Source organism: Copadichromis virginalis, linkage group LG6 (genome assembly GCF_057382275.1).
Source record: "Copadichromis virginalis isolate Kocher_CV1m ecotype Utaka linkage group LG6, C_Virginalis_male_GT1.1, whole genome shotgun sequence".
Lineage (NCBI taxonomy): Eukaryota > Metazoa > Chordata > Actinopteri > Cichliformes > Cichlidae > Copadichromis > Copadichromis virginalis.
The window spans coordinates 36,614,175-36,634,038 of record NC_140623.1 but is presented as its reverse complement, the minus strand read 5'-3'; positions in this window follow the sequence as shown (position 1 = coordinate 36,634,038).

The window sequence follows — 19,864 nt, the reverse complement described above, 5'->3', positions numbered from 1 at the left end:
CTTGACCTTTGGGATTAGCTTAGAGGTTGCTTCGGCACGGGCTTGATAAGCCAGAAGTTTCCCTGCCTTGTCGCCAGATTCAAAAAAGCGTTGCTTAGTCTTAATTAATTGAACCATAGCTGTTGCGGTGGTGGTTAAATTGAGACTGGCTTGAACTTTCACACGTTCTGTATAGAGGTTAGGATCTGGGTTTGATGCATATCTGCCATCTAGATCTTTGATCTTATTTAATAAACTGGACGTGTAAGTTAACTCTTTCTTCTTTAAATTTGACACAAATCCTATAAGCTGGCCTCTCATGTAGGCTTTCGACGTTTCCCATAATACACCTCTTGACACTTCAGTAGAATCGTTCAACTCAAGGAAAAGTGAGAACTGTGATCTCAAAAAATGTGTGTAGTCATCCCTTATCAACAGGCTAGAGTTAAATCTCCAATGTTTAATGGGTTGAGACGGGGTCGCTAATACCACATCAAAAGAAACTGGTGAATGATCTGAAATGGCGATAGCATGATACTGACAATGGCTAATTTTACAGAGAAACCTAATATCAACAAGAAAAAAGTCTATACGTGTATATGTACGGTGGGGATGAGAGAAAAAGGAAAATGCCTTAGTAGTGGGATTCGCATGTCGCCATGGATCCACAATCCCCAGCTGAGTTTTGAAAAATTCTAGGGTTTTAGCAGATTTATTCAGGGAACAGGCCTTAGTTGACGATCTATCCAGCAGAGTGTCCTGAACCAAGTTAAAATCACCTCCAATAATAAGATGATAGTTTTCCAGATTTGGAAGTGAAGAGAAAAGTTTAGCTATAAAAGAGTCGTCATCCCAGTTCGGCCCGTACACGCTAGCCAGTATCACAAGTGAGCCCTGCAAGTTTCCTGACACAAATGTGAAACGGCCATCTGGATCAGCAATAACTTTATGTTGCTCAAACAGAATATTATTACGAATAAGTATGGCTGTCCCTCTGGCCTTGGCGTTAAATTTGGAATGATATATATTGCCGATCCAGTTTCTCTTAAGTCGCCTCACTTCTCTGTTGCAGAGATGTGTCTCTTGAAGAAAAAATCATTTATTTTTATTGCACAAAACTATGAGAGCACGATGGTAGAGCGGAGACTGCTCCAGGACAGAAACAACTGCATTACACAGATAACATAACTTCGGCTCTTTGCAAGCACCTGCACAGATAGCATGCTAACGCTAAGCTAGCCCACAGCCCAGAGTGATGTTAGATGCTGACCCCAGCCCAGCACCGTGATAAAGTGAGTCGTCATCTGCAGTGAAGCCGCTGCTAAACTTCAAGTGGTAACAAATGGATGAACATACGGGCTGAGGAGTCCGTTTCTACCTGTTCATGCTTCTAAAGTAGAATCACTGTGACGATCTCTTTGTCTCTTTGTGCTGGTTTTAATCTTTGATTTGTGTTTTCGGCTTTGTGTTCATAACTAAATACTAAGAGAAAGACCACGTGTGTCCTCATTAGGATAGAGATTTGTGTTGGTGTGTGGGGCTGTAGCCTGTATGTTTCTAGTGTTAACTGGTCATTATGAGACAGTGTGTTTCAGATAATTTTACAGAGTAACATGAAAGTAACATAATAGTATAGTAGTATAATTACTATTCCTGGGAGTAATTAAGTAAAGTTCAGAAGTAAAGTTCAGATTCAGAAGAAAGAAAAAAGAAAAAAAAAGACCAGTTTCAGGGGAAACCTGCCTCACTGCCACAGGAGTCCGAACTCGTTTGTGTGTGTGAGTGTGTTTCATTGTGTGTGGCTGCTTAGATAAGCAAAGCGTGCGTGAGATTTCATGTAAAAACGAGTGTCTTCTGAGGTAGGCTGGGTGGTCTGGCCCACAGGTAGGACGTTAGCGGTTTATTTGTGAATATCAATGGTTATTTGTAGAAAATGTAATTTAATGTATAGGTGTAACGTACTGCTTTACTTTTATGAAAAACTTTGTGTAATATGCGCTATAATTACTTTTTTTGAATAATGACCCTAACACTGATCAAAACAAAGAGGGTAAACACCTCAAACATCCACAAACATTTGACCAGGCAGCATGTAATTAATTTGCATGAATGTAATGTCTTTGACATGCTGTTTAGAGATGGTGGTGACTCTCAATATGGAGCCAATGAGAACTGATAAGGACTCAAAGTGATAGACCGCTTTCTCTTTCTCTCTTCTTCTTGTTTTTCCTAGTAAAGAACTTGCAGCTACGATTTTTGTCAAAGCATTTCACACATACCATCTTGCGTGACAGCTGTGTTTTGTTGCTTCTATGAAATAGGGTACTATTGGTTACCTTTCCTAAAGGCTTCTTTCCTTTGGACAGGGCCTTGGATTCATATTGGATTTGGTTGATAAGCCAATGATATCTCAGAGAGTTTAAGCAGTTAACCTGATCTCCTTGATGCAACATCATGCTCTTTAGGTCTGCTCATACTCAGCTCTATCTGTCTTTCGCCCAAACCAAACTGACTGCAGCTGCATCCCCCTGAGAGAATTTTACTTGGTAATACAAACTGTCCCTTGATGCTTCTGTGACAAGTGCTTCCTACATACAGTTTTCTTGCATATTATGTTAAAATGCATTTGCAGTCACTTACGTTGTCATGTGCATTTAGCTGAAAGCACTCAGCTATCTTCAAACTCAGTGTTTTAGTAGAATAAGAAATGCACTAGGTCTCAAAGCAGAAGATCATTTTTTTTCTTTTCTTACATTGGAGTGAACTGACTCTTTGAGGTCACGACTAATCCAAGAAATACTGAAGGCTTTTGATGTGACCCAGAAGAGGGCATTCAGTCCATTTATTTCAAGGATTGAATTTGATGGACTTAAGAACTATTGGCCATGCAGTTTGCAAAAATGTGCTATAAATGAATCATATCCATTTTAACACAAATGGGTATATTCAACAACAGAAAAATGTATATATATATCCATCCATCCATCCATCCATCCTCATCCGCTTTGTCCGGGGCCGGGTCGCGGGGGCAGCAGCCTAAGCAAAGAGGCCCAGACCTCCCTCTCCCCAGCCACCTCCTCCAGCTTATCCGGGGGAATACCAAGGCGTTCCCAGGCCAGCCGAGAGATATAATCTCTCCAGCGTGTCCTGGGTCTGCCCCGGGGCCTCCTCCCGGTGGGACATGCCTAGAACACCTCACCCAGGAGGCGCCCAGGGGGCATCCTTGTCAGATGCCCGAACCACCTCAGCTGGCTCCTTTCGATGTGGAGCAGCAGCTGCTCTACTCTGAGCCCCTCCCGGATGGCCGAACCTCTCACCCTATCTCTAAGGGAGAGGCCAGCCACCCTTCGGAGGAAGCTCATTTCTGCCGCTTGTATCCGCGATCTCGTTCTTTCGGTCACTACCCACAGCTCGTGGCCATAGGTGAGGGTAGGGACATAGATCGACCGGTAAATTGAGAGCCTCGCTTTTACACTCAGCTCCCTCTTCACCACGACGGACCGGTGCAGCGTCCGCATTACTGCAGCTGCAGCCCCAATCCGTCTGTCGATCTCCGGCTCCCTTCTCCCATCACTCGCGAACAAGACCCCGAGATACTTGAACTCCTCCACTTGGGGCAGGAACTCATCCCCGACCCGGAGTGGGCACTCCACCCTTTTCCGGCTGAGAACCATGGCCTCAGATTTGGAGGTGCTGATCCTCATTCCCGCTGCTTCACACTCGGCTGCGAACCGTTCCAGTGCGAGCTGGAGGCCCTCACCCGTTGAAGCCAACAGAACCACATCATCTGCAAAAATCAGAGATGAGATTCTGAGGCCACCAAAGCGAAAGCCCTCCGCCACTTGGCTGCGCCTAGAAATCCTGTCCATAAAAATTATGAACAGAATGTATATATATAAATATGTGAATTCTCAAGGTTTAACAGAAGCAAAGCTTTTGTGATTAGATGTGGAGAAGCAGTTAGATTCAATTAGAAAGCATTTTCTATAAAACCTGCTGAGAAAAGAATTAAAGAATTTAAATTAATTATAAAATCTTGCAATGATTTGTCTTTGAGAGAGGAGAAATAAATATCTTCTATTCACACTGTTTACTGAAGCATTAAGTCAAACAATAGCATATCTGTCATGGTCCTGGGTCATTTTGACCCAGTGTTCTTAGTTTTTCTGTAGTTTTGTATTTTGTTTCTTATGTCCATTGGATTGTTTGGTTTGGTATTTGGATTCCCTCTGTGTCCATGTTTTTATTGTGGTGTTTGCTCTGGTACCGTGTTCCCACCCTATGTGTTCTGTGTTCTCCTCATCCCTCGTATTCATCCTTCTTCTCTGCCTCTCTCTCTGCCTCTCTCTCTCCGTGCTCATCTCTGTGTACTGTGTTGTGTTTAAGGTCCACATCTTGGTGTCAGTATCGTCAGTTTCGTGTCCTCCCTGCTCGGCCATGAGTAATTGTCTTCAGCTGTGTTCCCCGTGTGTTCCCACTCCCCTCGTTACCTTCTGTGTATTTATGTCAGAGTGTCCCTTTGTTCTGTGTTGCGTCGTCCCTCTAGGTTGTGTGCATTTTCCATGTCTTCCCAGCGCCTCAGCTTTTAGTTGCTCCCAGTATAGTTTTATATGACTTCTTATGTTCCTGTTAATAAAGACCGGCCTTTGAGTTCATCCCCGTGTGTCTAGAGCCGTGCATTTGGGTCCTCTCTTGCCTTCACACAGCCGCCGCATGACAATATCACTAATGAAGACATTAAACTTACTGGGTTAGAACAGAAACTCTGAAATTATATCCTTGGAGCATCTAAATATGAAATTATTATGTACCACAGTTAATGCATAAGAGGCATAATTTTACAGTAGCTGGTATGCAGAGACAGTAGCATACTTACATAGCAGTCACCTTATACATGTAAATATAAGTTGTTATAAAAATATAACCTATTATAATGAGTTTCACTCATAACAGACCGGACAAACATACAGAGGTTTACAGTAATAGCCAGTTAAATTCCTTTAGATGTATAGACAGTATAGACATTTTTTTTATTACAAAATAGCATTTATGACAAGTGCAGCTACTTTTTTATTGAAGTGGAAGTGTGCAGAATAATGCAAAGATGCATTTTGAAGAATTGGAAGAATTAGGTTTCTAAAAAATCTAATCAAATGTTTCAGACTCTCCAAAAGCACAATCAAGCACATGAAAGGTAAGGGGAAATGGGCACGAGATTTCCAGAGGTTAGAGAAAAAGTCTGAATACTTCTGGTAGGTTCAGTACCATTTAAAAAAAAAAGCTGTCATAAATATTATCTAAACTCAGCATCCAATTTCTGATGCAAAGTTATGATTATTTGCAAATCAGTATCTCTATTCTGTTTTCGACTTTCACAGCTCTCACAGAAATGTTTCTAACAGTAGGCAGCTGGTTTCCTGTGGAAAAACATCTCTAAAAGCCTATTGTATAATACAGTAGCTGCTCAGGATGGAAATAGCACATAGTGGCTATTGAGTGAGTATAATGTAGTTAGGCAGTAAAAGACACATACTTCTCTTTGGCGTTATTAGCGACAGATCTCAAAGAGAGTGCACATTGGACTTCTGTCATTAAATTAGTCTTTCTATAACTTCTAGGTGACGTTATCATAAACTGTTTCGTAACAAACAAGTAAACATGTCAGGGAACAAGCTTACATGCTTACGAAGCTTGTTAAATGAGGGAAGGCTATGATTATATCTAAAGAGTTGGTAAGCATCTTACATATTTTGCTGTCTCTGCTACACTCATCTGAGAACATTACAACAAAGTCAGAAGGTGTGTAGATTTCACTGTAGTATGACTTTATCAAACTAACACAAAGAAAGGAAAATGCAGACTGGAATGTGCTTCTGACTTGGTGAATCCAATAAATGGCAGTTCACTTTTATTCATTTATTTTTAGCCCTTTTGGATTATTTTCAATTTCATTAAATTTAACTTTATTTAAATTGTGCCAAACAACAACAGTAGCCTCAAGGTGCATTATATTGTAAGGTAAAGACTCTACAGTACTACAGAGAAAAACCCTGCAGTCAGATGACCCCATATGAGCAAGCTACAGTGGGAAGAAAAACACTCTATTAACATGAATCTTGCACCTCATTTTCTCACACATCTGGATTCCTATTAATTAATACTAATTAAATTCATACTCAAAGATACAGGTTTACATATAGCCTGTGGCAATTAGAATTTATTTTTTATACTGGGAACTAGTAATTGATATATTAAATTCTGAGTCTGTCTTATCAGTTATAGTATTCTAAAAAAAACAGAGGGAGGCTATCTGTGCAGACTCTCAGCATGATGCAATATACTGCCAAATTCTGTGGCGATTGCTGTGCTTCTTCAGAATTCAAATTGACACTATAAAGAAATAAGAGAAAAACTTTCTGTAAGTTTTCACTCAAAAAAAACAAAACGTTGGTGCCTTGTGAAGAATTACAACTAGGACTGTGCTGCAGCTGTGTCCCTCCCTGCACCATCTACCTCTCCCTGTCTTCTCAGCTCACGCTTCTCCATCTAACCTCCTGATCACTTCGTCTCCTCTCTGATCTGTCACACTTGTCTTTCTCTTGTCATCACTTTTTAATCTCAGCCTGGGTTCACCCACTCCTCCTTCTGCCTCTGTTTTGACCCCTGCACCTTTTCATTCTCTCCCTTTTCTTGCTTCTGTTTTTTTCACCGGGCACCGGTGAAAAAGTTTGTTTTTTTTAAATAAGAGAAACTTGGTAGCACCATAGGTGACACTAGTTACAAATTAATTACTGAATTTATTTCTGCATCCTCATCCTCTCTTTGTTTGATCTTCCAGTCATCCACAGACTGTCGATTCGTCACCTGTTGTCAGATCAATAATGCATCTCAGCACAATTGCTCTAGACATGTCATTGTGCTGTGGTTTAAATTGATCTTGAGTATGTGAAACCACTTTGCATGCAGTTCTCAGCAGCAAATGTGATATTTTTCAAATCGCATCAAGATGGAATATTCAGATGAATCATTATGTTCTACATATTACTCCCATCGGGTAACAAAAATTACTAAATTTCAGATATGTTTCCAGGCAGAGGGCATACACAGGAACAAAGTCCAAGCTACATAATGAACCTGCTCATGTGTCTGCAGGGCGGGCTACATTTTATAAACTTTGGTTAAATTGCGAGTTTGTCTTATTTTGATTTCCCACCCAAGTCAAGCTGTGGTGGCTGTTCATCATTCAGAGTAAGTTTGGTTAAATCATTCACAGTCTCCTCTTCTTCCTCCACACTGACCTCTGACCTGCTTAAAATGCACCATCTCCTCTGGGATTCAAAGACTGTTTCGTCATCCTGCTGTGAGTGTGTTTGTCAGAGAGGAGAAGACGGTGGTAATTTGTATCGGAGCAGCAAGGTGACCCCAGAATCTTCATCATTAAGAAAGGAATTTCATACTTTCTCTCCAAAAAAAAGAGACTAATTCAAGCTTGAATTTGAGAAGTGTTAAAAAGGTCAAGAATAAATTGTGCCCCAGTGCTGTTTCAGCCTTACATGGTATTTTGTTTATTATCCTTTACTCATTCTCTATGTTGTATTTAGTGATATAAACATTGATCGCTCTGACATCCAGTTATAACAATATAACAAGAAGGTTTGTTTACTCATTTAACAATATGAAAAGAAAATCGAATCAATCTCATAAATCTGGTTAAATTTAGGAGCGCCGTCTTCTCTAAATGACAACATTTGGTATTTAGTCATTATCTGGACTGCAAAAATGCGCCATCATTATCTGCTATTTTTTTCATAACATACCAATTTAACTAGGTCACTCTTATAAGTCAGCCTGTATTGATTGTTATTTTAAGATTATTGTTTTGAAAAATGTAGAAACTATGTTACTATTGACTAGATCAATGTTTAGTTTGAGGTTGGAAAGTTTACCAGAAAAATTTAAGTTGTGGATATTCTTTTTTTTCCCAGTAGTCTCCAAGTGAAGCTAGAAGAGTCGTTAGGAAAACAGATGGAGGAGAACTGGTTTTCATAACTGCAGCATGCCTAAGCTCGGTCAAGATGTGGTCTATCATAATTAACCCTGATAGGGTTTGATACTTTCCTTTCCACGAGTTGACAGAGAGATTTATACAGATGGTCCAGACCAGAGATGGGCAGTAATGCGTTACTTATAACGCGTTACTGTAATCTGATTACTTTTTTCGAGTAACAAGTAAAGTAAGGGATTACTATTGCAAAAACGGTAATTAGATTACCGTTACTTTCCCATAGGAACGCTGCGTTACTGCGTTACTAAAACCGTGAACCGTGTCTCACGACAGTGACGTAAGCGAGTGCGCCGTTAGTGACAACAGCTGTGTGCAGATCAACAATGGATCACATATCGATTGTGGGAGAGAGTGTGAGCGTGCAGCGTGGAAGTACTGACCTTACTTTGAGTTTGATTCCGTAAAAAGTGACAAAAACATTAGCGTCCATCGTGCGTGGGAAGAAAACTTCTTTTTACAGCGAAAAAAACCCCTAAACTTCCAAGCAAGCACCGAGAGTGCAACGACGTAATGGGAAACTCACAGAGACACTGCCGTATCCTTCCACTGACCGCTGCACACCTGCACCAGGGTAAACCTCTGCCTACCGCAGTCCTGCTTTACAGGTGAAAATAGAGCAACAGGACCGCTGAGTCTTTGACTTTATTTATGTTCTGCTGTGTTTTACTTGCATCTATTTGAAAGAGTGAGTGTAAACACAAAAAATATTTTATTTTATGTGCTGGAATGTGTAGAAAATAGGTTTAAATGTTAAACTAATTTATTCAACTCAGAGAATGTTGCATATAATTAAATTTTTGCTTGATGCATAAAGTTAAAAGATTAAAACTGATAAAACAAATTTAAAAAAGAGACTTTTCCATTTGATTACATTTTGTATGATGGATTATGTAGAAAAAGTAGAATTGGGCTGAAAGATATATCGCTTTATCACCTCTTCAGGTTGTAAATCGTGTTTTTAAAAAGTAACTAAGTAACTAAGTAATTAATTACTTTTGAAAATAAGTAATCAGTAAAGTAACGGGATTACTTTTTTGGGGAAGTAATCAGTAATTAGTTACTGATTACTTTTTTCAAGTAACTTGACCAACACTGGTCCAGACAAGCGTGCAGTTGTTCATTACTTTTATTTCCCATATATAAGTTACAACAGAACTGAAACTGAATGCTCAAAATAAACAGCAGCTTGAGGAGTTTTCAACCAGTTTTCTCTGAATATCAGCTGCTTTTCACTCATTTTCAGTGCAGTTCTTATACCTGACAGTTTCAAAAGAAATATTTTCTTTGTTTAGCTACTTAACACTAACCTATAAGTCATTCAGGCATTAAAAAAGGAATGAATCAGCATCGTGTCTACACATAATAGACAACTTAGAAAAGAACTAATTTCAAATTGTATCCTAAGGCACTTTGTTACTAGCAGAAGACTTGGCATATGTTGGCTTAGTATGTCTAGACAAGTGAACAACAAAGTTGAAACATACAAAACTATCTGTAGCAGATGAACAGTGTCTAAAAGTCATGACGTTAAGAATCGGAAAAAGTCCAGCAGCTGAACTTTTAGGAGCTGACAAAGAGTTGATTCATCCGTTCACTGAAGTCTCCTCAAAAATTGTCTCATTTGAAGGACGACTGTCAAGAAGCCATTCATAAGATAGGAAACAGGGAGAAATAGTTGAGGTATGTCAAATTGCAACTGAAATCAGGGGCAATTTGAATTTTCTCCAAGCTGTACTTGAGTCACTTTCATCGTGATGCGTTTTCTCTTTGTTTTAACACTGACTGAAGGGATTTTTAGACAAGAGGCATGTTTACCACTGTGTAGCCTCACCTATTCTTCAACCACTATTTCTAATAATTCATTTTTATATTTTAAATAAATAAATATATTAAATAAATATTCTATATTTATAAACTGGCAATATTCCATAATCATATATAGCCCAGTGAAAAGCAGGAGCTGTGGATTTGATTCACTACTCCACCAACAATCAGAAGTAACTAAGCACCAGTCTTTACACAATTTAAAATACACAGACACAATCCCACACTGAAACTAATGAAACTATTAATTACTATCCATTTCACACTGGAGAGGCAAGATGCTAAACTGACATGCATGTCTATTTTACGCCATGCCGTAATATCAGGTTGAAATGTGTATAGCTGCAGCAGTCTGTGCAATCTGTAGTAAGGTATATTCCAGTTTAACATTTAGTATGACAATGATAGAGAAGAATACTGACTTAAAATCCATTTGGCTACAGTGTGTTTGCAACCTGGAACCTTTTAGCCTAATCCCTTCCCCATGCCTCTCATTTCTTGCTATCTTGTGATGCATTGTCCTCCAACCATGAACAGCAGGTTATGCCGAGGACTGGAAGTCTGATGCCTGTAAATAGTAAGTTTACATAGCTTCTCCAGCAGATCATCTTGCAAGTTGGTTGCTGACGATTCCTACGATTGCTATCAGACAATGGTTGATGCAACACCAATTACTCTGATGCCCGTTAAATGTCAAGTAGAATATGAATTATACCTGGAGAGCACTACGTCTTACTCTAAAGATGAAATGAGGGCACACTACCCACCACACTGACCCACTATCACCTCTTCAGGTTTTAAAGAGAGGAGGTTAGCTTTATCTGGTTAGCTTGCTAACAGATAGCTGCTGTTTCTGTTGGTAATTGTAATAATTTTTTTAAAATAGTTTCAGCTCACAGTCATTCATAGTAGCTTCCCAAGTCCAACATGGCTGACTAATCATAAATATTTGATTCTGAACATCTGTTATGGAATATTACAGGCAGTTAAACGCAAAACTTTAAGCTTCTATTTCTTAAGGTAAAGAAATATCAAAATCCTTCTAAAAATTGCAATAGTACAAATTCCACAACCTAACTGTGTGCCATTGACCCAGATTGTCTACATAAATGATATTTTGTTTAAAAGAAAGGAAGAACAGCAACATAGGGCAGAGATGACCAAATGGCTCAGACATTTGACAGTATGGATGAAGTTATGTGTAAGATTTTGAGAACATAATCTTATGTAGTGTGTCAGAAAATAAAAAATAAAACAAAAATCATAAAATTAAATAAAGATTATTCATTGCGTTAGTGAACCTTTAGTGTATTACAGCTTTTAAATTGATATACAAGCCAGAGGTGGTAGGTAGACAATAAAAACTCACATCTGGCCAAATAAGCAACAAACCTGGCTTCATACTGAGTGCTGTTGGAGTTAAGCACATCTTAGAATTCCTGCAAGAATTTTACACTGTGATACAGACTGACAACATGACTGCAAGAACAGAGTGGGTTTCTATATTTGGATTTAGGAAGAGGAAAAACATGGCTACAGTGGCTATGGTTGGCTGGAAGAGTAATCTGTTGCTCTTGTAATCACACCTCTAATTACACTTAACATCTCTGACAACAGACCACAGCAGGAAAAACCCAGCTATAGAATAATAGTTCATTTCCTGTGTATCAGACTCTTCAAATGTCGACAGGAAAGATTAGTTTTGTTCCCACCTACAGTATAAAATCTGTTCAAGCGCTTTGAAAAAGAAACAATAGAGGTCAGTAGATTAAGTTCATCACTTTGGCGCCATTTTAACAGGACAGACTGTGGTGGGGAGTCGTTTTATGATTTAATTGCACTTGCATCACAAATTAATGACTGTACTGTGTGTGTGTGTGTGTGTGTGTGTGTGTGTGTGTGTGTGTGTGTGTGTGTGTGTTTGCGCGTGCAACAACTAGGCTTCAATTTAGCTCTGTGTTTAACTCTGTGTCAGAATAACACCACTAAGCTGTGAAGAACATTGATTATATTTGTCGTTTGACTTGGAGTAACAGTGATGCTGTCAGTGAGCACTTTCACAAGTGTATCCCATATGGAAAAGATATATATAAATCTTATAAAGTTTGTATCTGTCTTGTGTGAAACTTGTATGAAAAGCATATAAGAGTGAAAACAGATATAAGATCCCTTGAAAAATTATATAATGAAACTTGTATGTTTTGGATACTTACTAAAACAATATATGAAAGTAATGAGGAAGTGGCCACTTTCATGAGTAATCACATATAAGTTTTTACTATTTCTTTTCCATATGGGTAGTCAGACTATTCAACAGCTGCACAATGTACTCATATTCAGGTCATGCATTTAATAATCATGAAGCATGGGTTCGAATTGAGACCCTGCTTTTTATATCACCCATTGTGCTCAAATGAGCAGTAGTTTATACTGCAGGTTTTATCTGTGTGTAACTGGAATGTCCCCACTTACCAGCTTTCCTTGACAGGATTCATAGAGAGATGCTTTCCACCTTTTGTACTGTGCAATGTACAGAATCCATCCATCTAAATTTCTAAAACTATTATTTGGAAAAGAGAAGAAAGAAGGTGAATCCATGAGGGCAGAAGCAATTTGTCATGACTAGGGGGTTCTGACATAAACGGTAGTAACCAGACCGAAAAGCAGCGCACATTTCGGTGCTTTTTTTTCCTGAGCTGTGATACACTTCTAGCCAATAATTTTACGTTGGCTAGTAGGCCCCGCCTACTAGGATAGTAGGCGGGGCCAGGTACGTACGTTCTGTTAGAGCAGAGCTACAGATTAAAAATGTCCAAGGCGAAGCGGTCAAAAGTCTTGGCTGTACTTCACAGCAAAATATGCAAACTCAGCAGCCTGCAACAAGTGCTTTAAGGTGATATTGTGATACTGTCAAAGGAGGTAACACCAAGAATCCGATTAAACAGCTGGCGACGCATAGCGTCTTTTTTAAAAGCCGAGAAATGTGCCGTATTTGATAGCTTGCTGCGAGACCTCATACCGTGCACGTCGGGTGGGTTGCCAGTTATCGGACCCGGAGCAACATCCCCCAAAAACCCGAAGAATAGAGTCCTGGCCCCTAGCCCTGCCAGTGTAGCAGAAATGATGAGGATGATGATGCAGCAGCAGCCGTTCTTCTCTGCGTGAGTAGCTTCATGTTGTTCATGTGTAATTTACGTTGAGTAGGCTAACCACGTTATTACATTAATGCATGTAAGGTGAACTAGCAAACATCATCATAGCTACATGCGGCTGTCTTCTTGTTTGATGGCAGATACTCCCTTCACCCTGGCCAAAAAGGCTAAAATGACCAAAGAAAAAGTGGGAAACAGTTAAACATGAGAGGTTTTTGGACAAAGTTTGTGTTTTTTCCATTGTTTAAGCACTGCTTCCAGCCAAGAGTGATACCATATATGCCACATAGCTGCAGAAAAGGCACACATTGTTATCTTTTTACAAAAAAAACCAGCTGAACATGAGAGGTTTTTGGACAAAGTTTGTGTTCTCCATTCTTTAAGCACCGGTTCGAGCACCGTTTAAGCACCGGCACCGTTTCAAAAGTACCGATTTGGCACCGGTATCGGATAAAACCTAAACGATACCCATCCCTAGTCATGACTCAGTGACAACAATATAATAATTTGAGGTTCTGAACTCTAACAACCTCACAACCCTACCTAAGCTTTCCTGATTACTTCTACGCCAACCTGCCAAACATGCATCTTTTTTCAACCCTCCTTCTTTTTGACATCTCTTTCACTTTTCGGTCTGTGATGGATTTGCCCATTCAGCAAACAACACCTTCTCCTGCACTGAGGGATCACCTGTCATCAGGGTTTCTCACTGAGTGTTTGTTTGGGTGTGCTTATACTGCTAGCATACTCAGCGTAAATAAGCTTGGAGGGGATTCAGAAGAAGTATTTTGTCGAACCCCCTGTGCTTGTGCTAACACAGCAGAATTATACCTTGGTAAGCACAGTTCAAAGAGCTCAGGTTGTTCACAGAGGGCAAATGAAGGCAGGCTCTTGTTGAGAAACAGCAATCACAGAGACTAAATCAAAAACAGTGATCAACATATGTGAGCAGAAGCATTTCAGTAACTGCCGAATCCGTTAATTAGTTATTTGAAAGATGCACGTATGAAAATATATTAGCAAAAGTAATTATAACTGATAATGTTTAATTTATTAAGCATAAATGCTTACATATCCTCCTCAAATATTAATATTTGTGTCTTTTCTGCAGCAATTGCAAAACAGAATGAATAAAAAGTAATAAAGTATTAAAAGAAAATGTGGAGCTGAATATCATCTGCGGTTAGCGGATTATTGATGGAAAGTATGATTTCCTTTACGTCTTCTACAACAGCAAACGCGACTTTACTCTGCTGAGTGCACTGGCCTTTGAAATGAAGTTTTCTTCCTGTTTTGCTGTTGGTGCAGTAGTTTACAGCATCATCATGACTTTTCTGCCTTTCAAACTTTTCTGCCTTCCCCTCTGCTTAATCTGTCCTCAGCAGGTGAATCTTGAAAAGCTTAAATGCAATTTTTTTGAAAACTAATCTGTATTTCACCAATTGACCAAAAGGGAAATGTGACCCTGGCTTCTTAGAAAACACTATACAAATGTAATATAATTTTCTCTCCGTTGTTTTGTTTTGTTTTTTAATTTAAATAAACAATATACCTGGGGGTCAACCATCCAAAGCAATGGACAATGCAGAATAGCAGTTAGGAAGAGAGTGTAGGGAGGGTGGAGTGGGTGGATTCAAGTGTCAGGGATGATTTGTGACAGAAGATGGCAACAAAAGTGAAAGTTTACAAGACATTATGCCATGATGTATGTTTGGAGACAATGGCACTGGCAAAAAGAGAAAAGGTGGGGCTAGAAGTGTCAGAGTTGAAGATGCTAAGAGTTCTGCTGGGAGTGACCTGGGTGAACAGGATTAGGAATGATTACATCAGCTCAGGTTGAACAGTGTGGAGCCAAAGAGAGACAAGGCTGAGGACATGTGCATGTAGTGGACATACTAAGTAAAGGATGCTAAGATGAAGCTGCCAATAAGGAGGAAAAGAGGAGTGAGAGAAGATTCATGGAGTGAATGAATGGATAGTGTTGGTGTAACAAAAAAGGATGCAAGGGGTAGGATGAAATGGAGGCAGAGGATCAAATATGGTAACCCCTAGAGTGAGCAGCCAAAAGAAGAAAAAGAAGAGGGATATAAAAAATGACAGCTGGAACCAATGTACAGCACTGTGATACAAATGCTGAGTGGATTACAGTGAATTGCTGGAGGGATTGGTGAGCACTAACCTTATGCTCCAGATAATTTACCACACTAAACCATCTGGGAAGTCATTCTCTGAAACTGAGAAAAAACAACATGTGCAATTTCAAAATAAGTAATACAAACAATACTTGGCAGGTGATTGGATGAGCCATCTGTCTACCACAGTTCTCCTTCATCCAGACAGTCTAGGCTCATGGGACATAACAATCAGAAAAACAAAAGTAAAGTGCAGCCTGCATTTTGATGTGCAGAGTGAGGAGTCAGTTGCTTTTTAGTTTGCATGTTCCTAAATCGGGGGTGTCAGACACTAGATTGAGTTTTTTGTTAGTTCATTATTCCTTTGGGCTTTTGTTAAGTGATTTGTGTTCAAGTTCTGTTGTTGGTTTTATATCTCTTGTAATTTAATATTATTATATTTTTTATTGGTGTCATTTATTACACTCTTCCAGCGGTCTCTGTTTGTATTTTGCTTATTGCTAGAAGTCATTCATTTGAAGTTATCCTTGGATTGCGGTTCTGTGTATCTAGGTTGGTCACTATTTATTTTTCTGTTTATTGAGTTGTTGTTATTCCCTCACATTTACAAGTCTTATCCTGTATTTTGTACAGGTTCTTTATGGCTTATTTTCTTGTCTTGTTATATGAGTCGTGGAATAACCTAAAAAAAACCTGAATAATCACTCAGAGAACCCACACGCTTAACTTAAAAGCTTGTAAACAATGCAAACTATATAAACAGGGGTTGTATTAAGTCACTTTAAACAGGTTTATCAGCACTGACTCTCTAATCTGCGTTAATTTGATCCAGTATTCAATGTTGAGGAACTTTGGGCACTTTGATGATGGGTTGCTGGATCATCACACTTTGGCTCTACACTGCTGCTAACACATTCTGAATACATCTCACCACAGACTCTGCAAACTTCATGGAACTACACACAACTGGATGTCAGACTCACCAATCACAGACTGTCCAGAAAGAGGAGCTCACTTCCAAAGTCATGCTCACCCAGACTGAAGCCTCCCCATTACAAAAGTAAGACCTGAATCTGTCAAGATGAGCTATGCTACAGGGAGAAAGTACAGCAGAAAAGGCTGTAACAAGCTGTTAAAGACAACAATCTGATCTTAAATGTCAATTAAACAAAGGAAGTTATTTTTGATTTCCAGAGAGAGAAAGAACGCAGCAGCAGAGCTGCTGAAAGATGTGTAGTTCCTAAGCACAGTGATCACTGAAAACATTGACGAGGCTACATTGCAATCTATGTTTGCTAATAAGGCAGAGGAGCACAGTAAGATGTAACAAGATTCTCAGGAACATACATGTGCATGCCAACTACAGCCTTCTGCTTCGATCACTCATCAGCTCTGCTGGAGATTATTTGTTTTGTGTTTAGTAAAGGAACTAAACCAACAATTAATCACCACATGAATTTTATTTAGATCAGTGATTTCCAACTGAGCACACCCCATGGGACTGCAGTTGCCAATGGGGTAGACAGAAAATAGCTGACTTATTTTGAATGAACAAAGATTGCAGCCTACTTTTTCTTTATGCCCAATTTCAGATATGCCTCCCACATATTTATGTTTAAAATAAAAATAAGGGAACGGTGGGGTTACTCCAGTTCAGTTACAACTTAGTTTACTTATTTCACTGTACCTTAGTCAAGGGAAATAATTGTCACTACACTAATGCCAAGTATCTGCGAATTTAGACACTACCGTATTTTCCGCACTATAAGGCACACTTAAAATCCTTTAATTTTCTCAAAAATCAACAGTGCGCCTTATAATCCAACATATGAATTCTGGTTGTGTTTACTGACCTTGAACCAATTTTATGTGGTACACAGCGTGCAGAAATCTGTCAAAAAAATGTTTTAGCACAACTTTGGTAAGCTATGAAGCCGCACTGCTTGATGGATTGTCAGAGCATTACAGCTACCGTAGTCAGGAGAATCGCAGAGTAATCTGGGTCCAAAACTCCGCTTCAGGGCCCAAAGTCAAACGAACACTGCGGCATCACTGAGAGTTTAAAGCTGTCTTTCATATTTAATAATAATTGATCAGTGTTGCTGCTTTACCAGCTGTAACAATTAAGTTTAACATCCTTGCATCCATGAAAACAGAATTTATTAAATTTAACGGAGTTTGAAGTTAGCAGGAAGTTAGCTTGCTAGTTTCCACCTAAACATGATATAGCATGTTCTGACTGAGAAATTTCTAAAAATATTAAAATGTACAGCTCTGCTATCACTTCTGACATAAATGAAGACAGAAAACTAAATGGCAGTGAAATTTGTAGGGTTACTGAAGTTGGACTAGCTGGTATATAATGATGTGCTACGTGATTGCTAGCAACACAACTATGTTAGCATAACACTTGATAAAAGGTAGCGTGGGGGTTCCCGATGGTTAGGGACAAATGCAATCGCATGACAGGATGCTGTAAATGGACCAAACTTTAGTCAGGAGAACAACTGAGATAATCCATCCACAATACAAGGTTAGTCATTAATATACTGCAACAACATAGGAATAGAGCAGCTGCGAGAGAATTCAACATTAATGAATTAATGGTATGGAAGTGGAGGAAGCAAGAAGAATGAGTTGAGTTTGACTTATCTGACTGTTTTGTTCCGCTTAATACGCCTTATGTATGAAAACAGACCTGTTCATTGACAATGCACCTTATAATCCGGTGCGCCTTATCGTCTGAAAAATACAGTATTCAAAAACAAGGAGAAAAGTAGAAAAGTATAGTAGAATGTCTGAGGGCAGACTTTCTGCCATCAAACATTTGATGGATAAGGTGGGTCAGAATCATGGGATGTCAAAAAGCTAGCTGATGGGGCTTGATGGTTATTGATGTTATGGGGAAGAAATATTCAGATAAAGATTTGAAAAATGTAACATCACAGCGCCTTCCAGTGTAGCTTCTGTAATTGAAGTGTATTCACAGTGGAAAGGTGGTAAAAGTCTGAAATTGTGTTTGGCTGATAGAATAGCTCCACCTGTCAATGATGCAAGAGCCCTTTGACCCAGCTTTTAACCCATGACCTCTCTTAGATGTGTAGTAATTAGTTTTCATGATCACCTTGGGCTGCTTTAGCCTAACTGGTTCTGTGCAAGATGCCTCTCGAGTTCAGGGGGTCAGCAGTAATAAATGACAGATTTTATCTGAATTAAACTGCAGTGCTTATGTCGTCAAAGGCTGACCCATGCTAAATTTATACTTCTGCAGTTTCAAAGTGTCTTTGTGTATTAGTGTTGCTGTCATCATAAAGGTATTTTTAGTATTATGTGTTTCTTTCTTCCCGATTTGGAAATGTGTGAGCAAATCAGAACCAATAATAGAGCTGTTTGAAGAAGTATTAAAAGAGGAGTTTTGCCATTGTCAATATTAGCTTGTTTTGTATAATGTTACAAAAATGGCAAAATGACTTTGGGGATTCAGTGAAACACCGTGAGTGCATCCTAATGATTATATTCAAGAGTCTAAAGTGCAGCTGTAAATGTCAACAAAGCATACTGCCTGTAGTGTTATTGTGCATTATTGTCCCCTGTGCACGGCTTTCATAACAGTGGAAAAGCATAAAAATTGTTTCCTTTTTATGCAGAGCTCACTTCAGAGGAGCTTGTGTTGAGTCTACAAAACCACCAAGTTAACTTTATCAAAGTTGTATCCCATTTAATGAAGCTAAATATGAAGCTGCTAATTATGAGATATTAGGTGTTTACAAAGAAGGTGGCAGTGTTGCCTCTTCACGCTTTTATGACCGCTACGCCTTACTATTATAGCAATCACCCACACTTATATAAGCACCAGGAACCTAATGATGCTGTACACACAACTCTAAGTCCACTAGCAACAAGCATGCTCGCTGCTTTGTTCTGAAATGACGCATTTCAGTGGTTTATTGTGGATCCAAATACCTCGTCTGTTGTATTTGAGAGGTTCTTTACAGCCATTTGCAGCCATCAGAGATTTGTATAATAGCTGAATTTAGCAGATGGATTTTACATATCAACCATAATTCTCCAAATACAACAGCACAGATCAGCCAGGTGGTTTTAATATGAAATTACACTTAAGGTCATAATTTCTTACCCATGTGGCATTAAATATATTTTTCTATATTTACTTTATTAAGTTTTTAGAATGCTGACAATTTTTCTCGAAATATTCATGGACATTTTCACTGCATGTATATTGCATCTGCTTTTGTTACGGCTCTTAAAACACTTTCAGTGCATTCTACTACACACAGCTACCATTTTGCTTTATTGTTGTTTATTGTATACATACATATCTTCCCTGAATCCTCCCTTCCTTACATTGCAATAGGCCTAGACTGCTGAGGGCTTTCGATGATGCATTTCTTCACTCACTATGCATTTATAATTAATATATGTTTTCTTTGTATTAAGAGGCAACCACTGTTGTCATTTGATATGTATATACACTGAATTAAAAATTGTACGCCACTCGACGGTTGTTATTAATCTGTGACTTTCTTCCACAGTGCATCTTTTCTTTAATCCCATCATCCTCCCCTGACCACCAGCCGGTCACAGCAGATCGCTGTCCCTCCCTGATCCTGGTTCTGCCAGAGGTTTCTTCCTGTTAAAATGAAGTTTTTCCTTCCCATTACTGCCAAATATTTTGAGGGGACGATTGATGT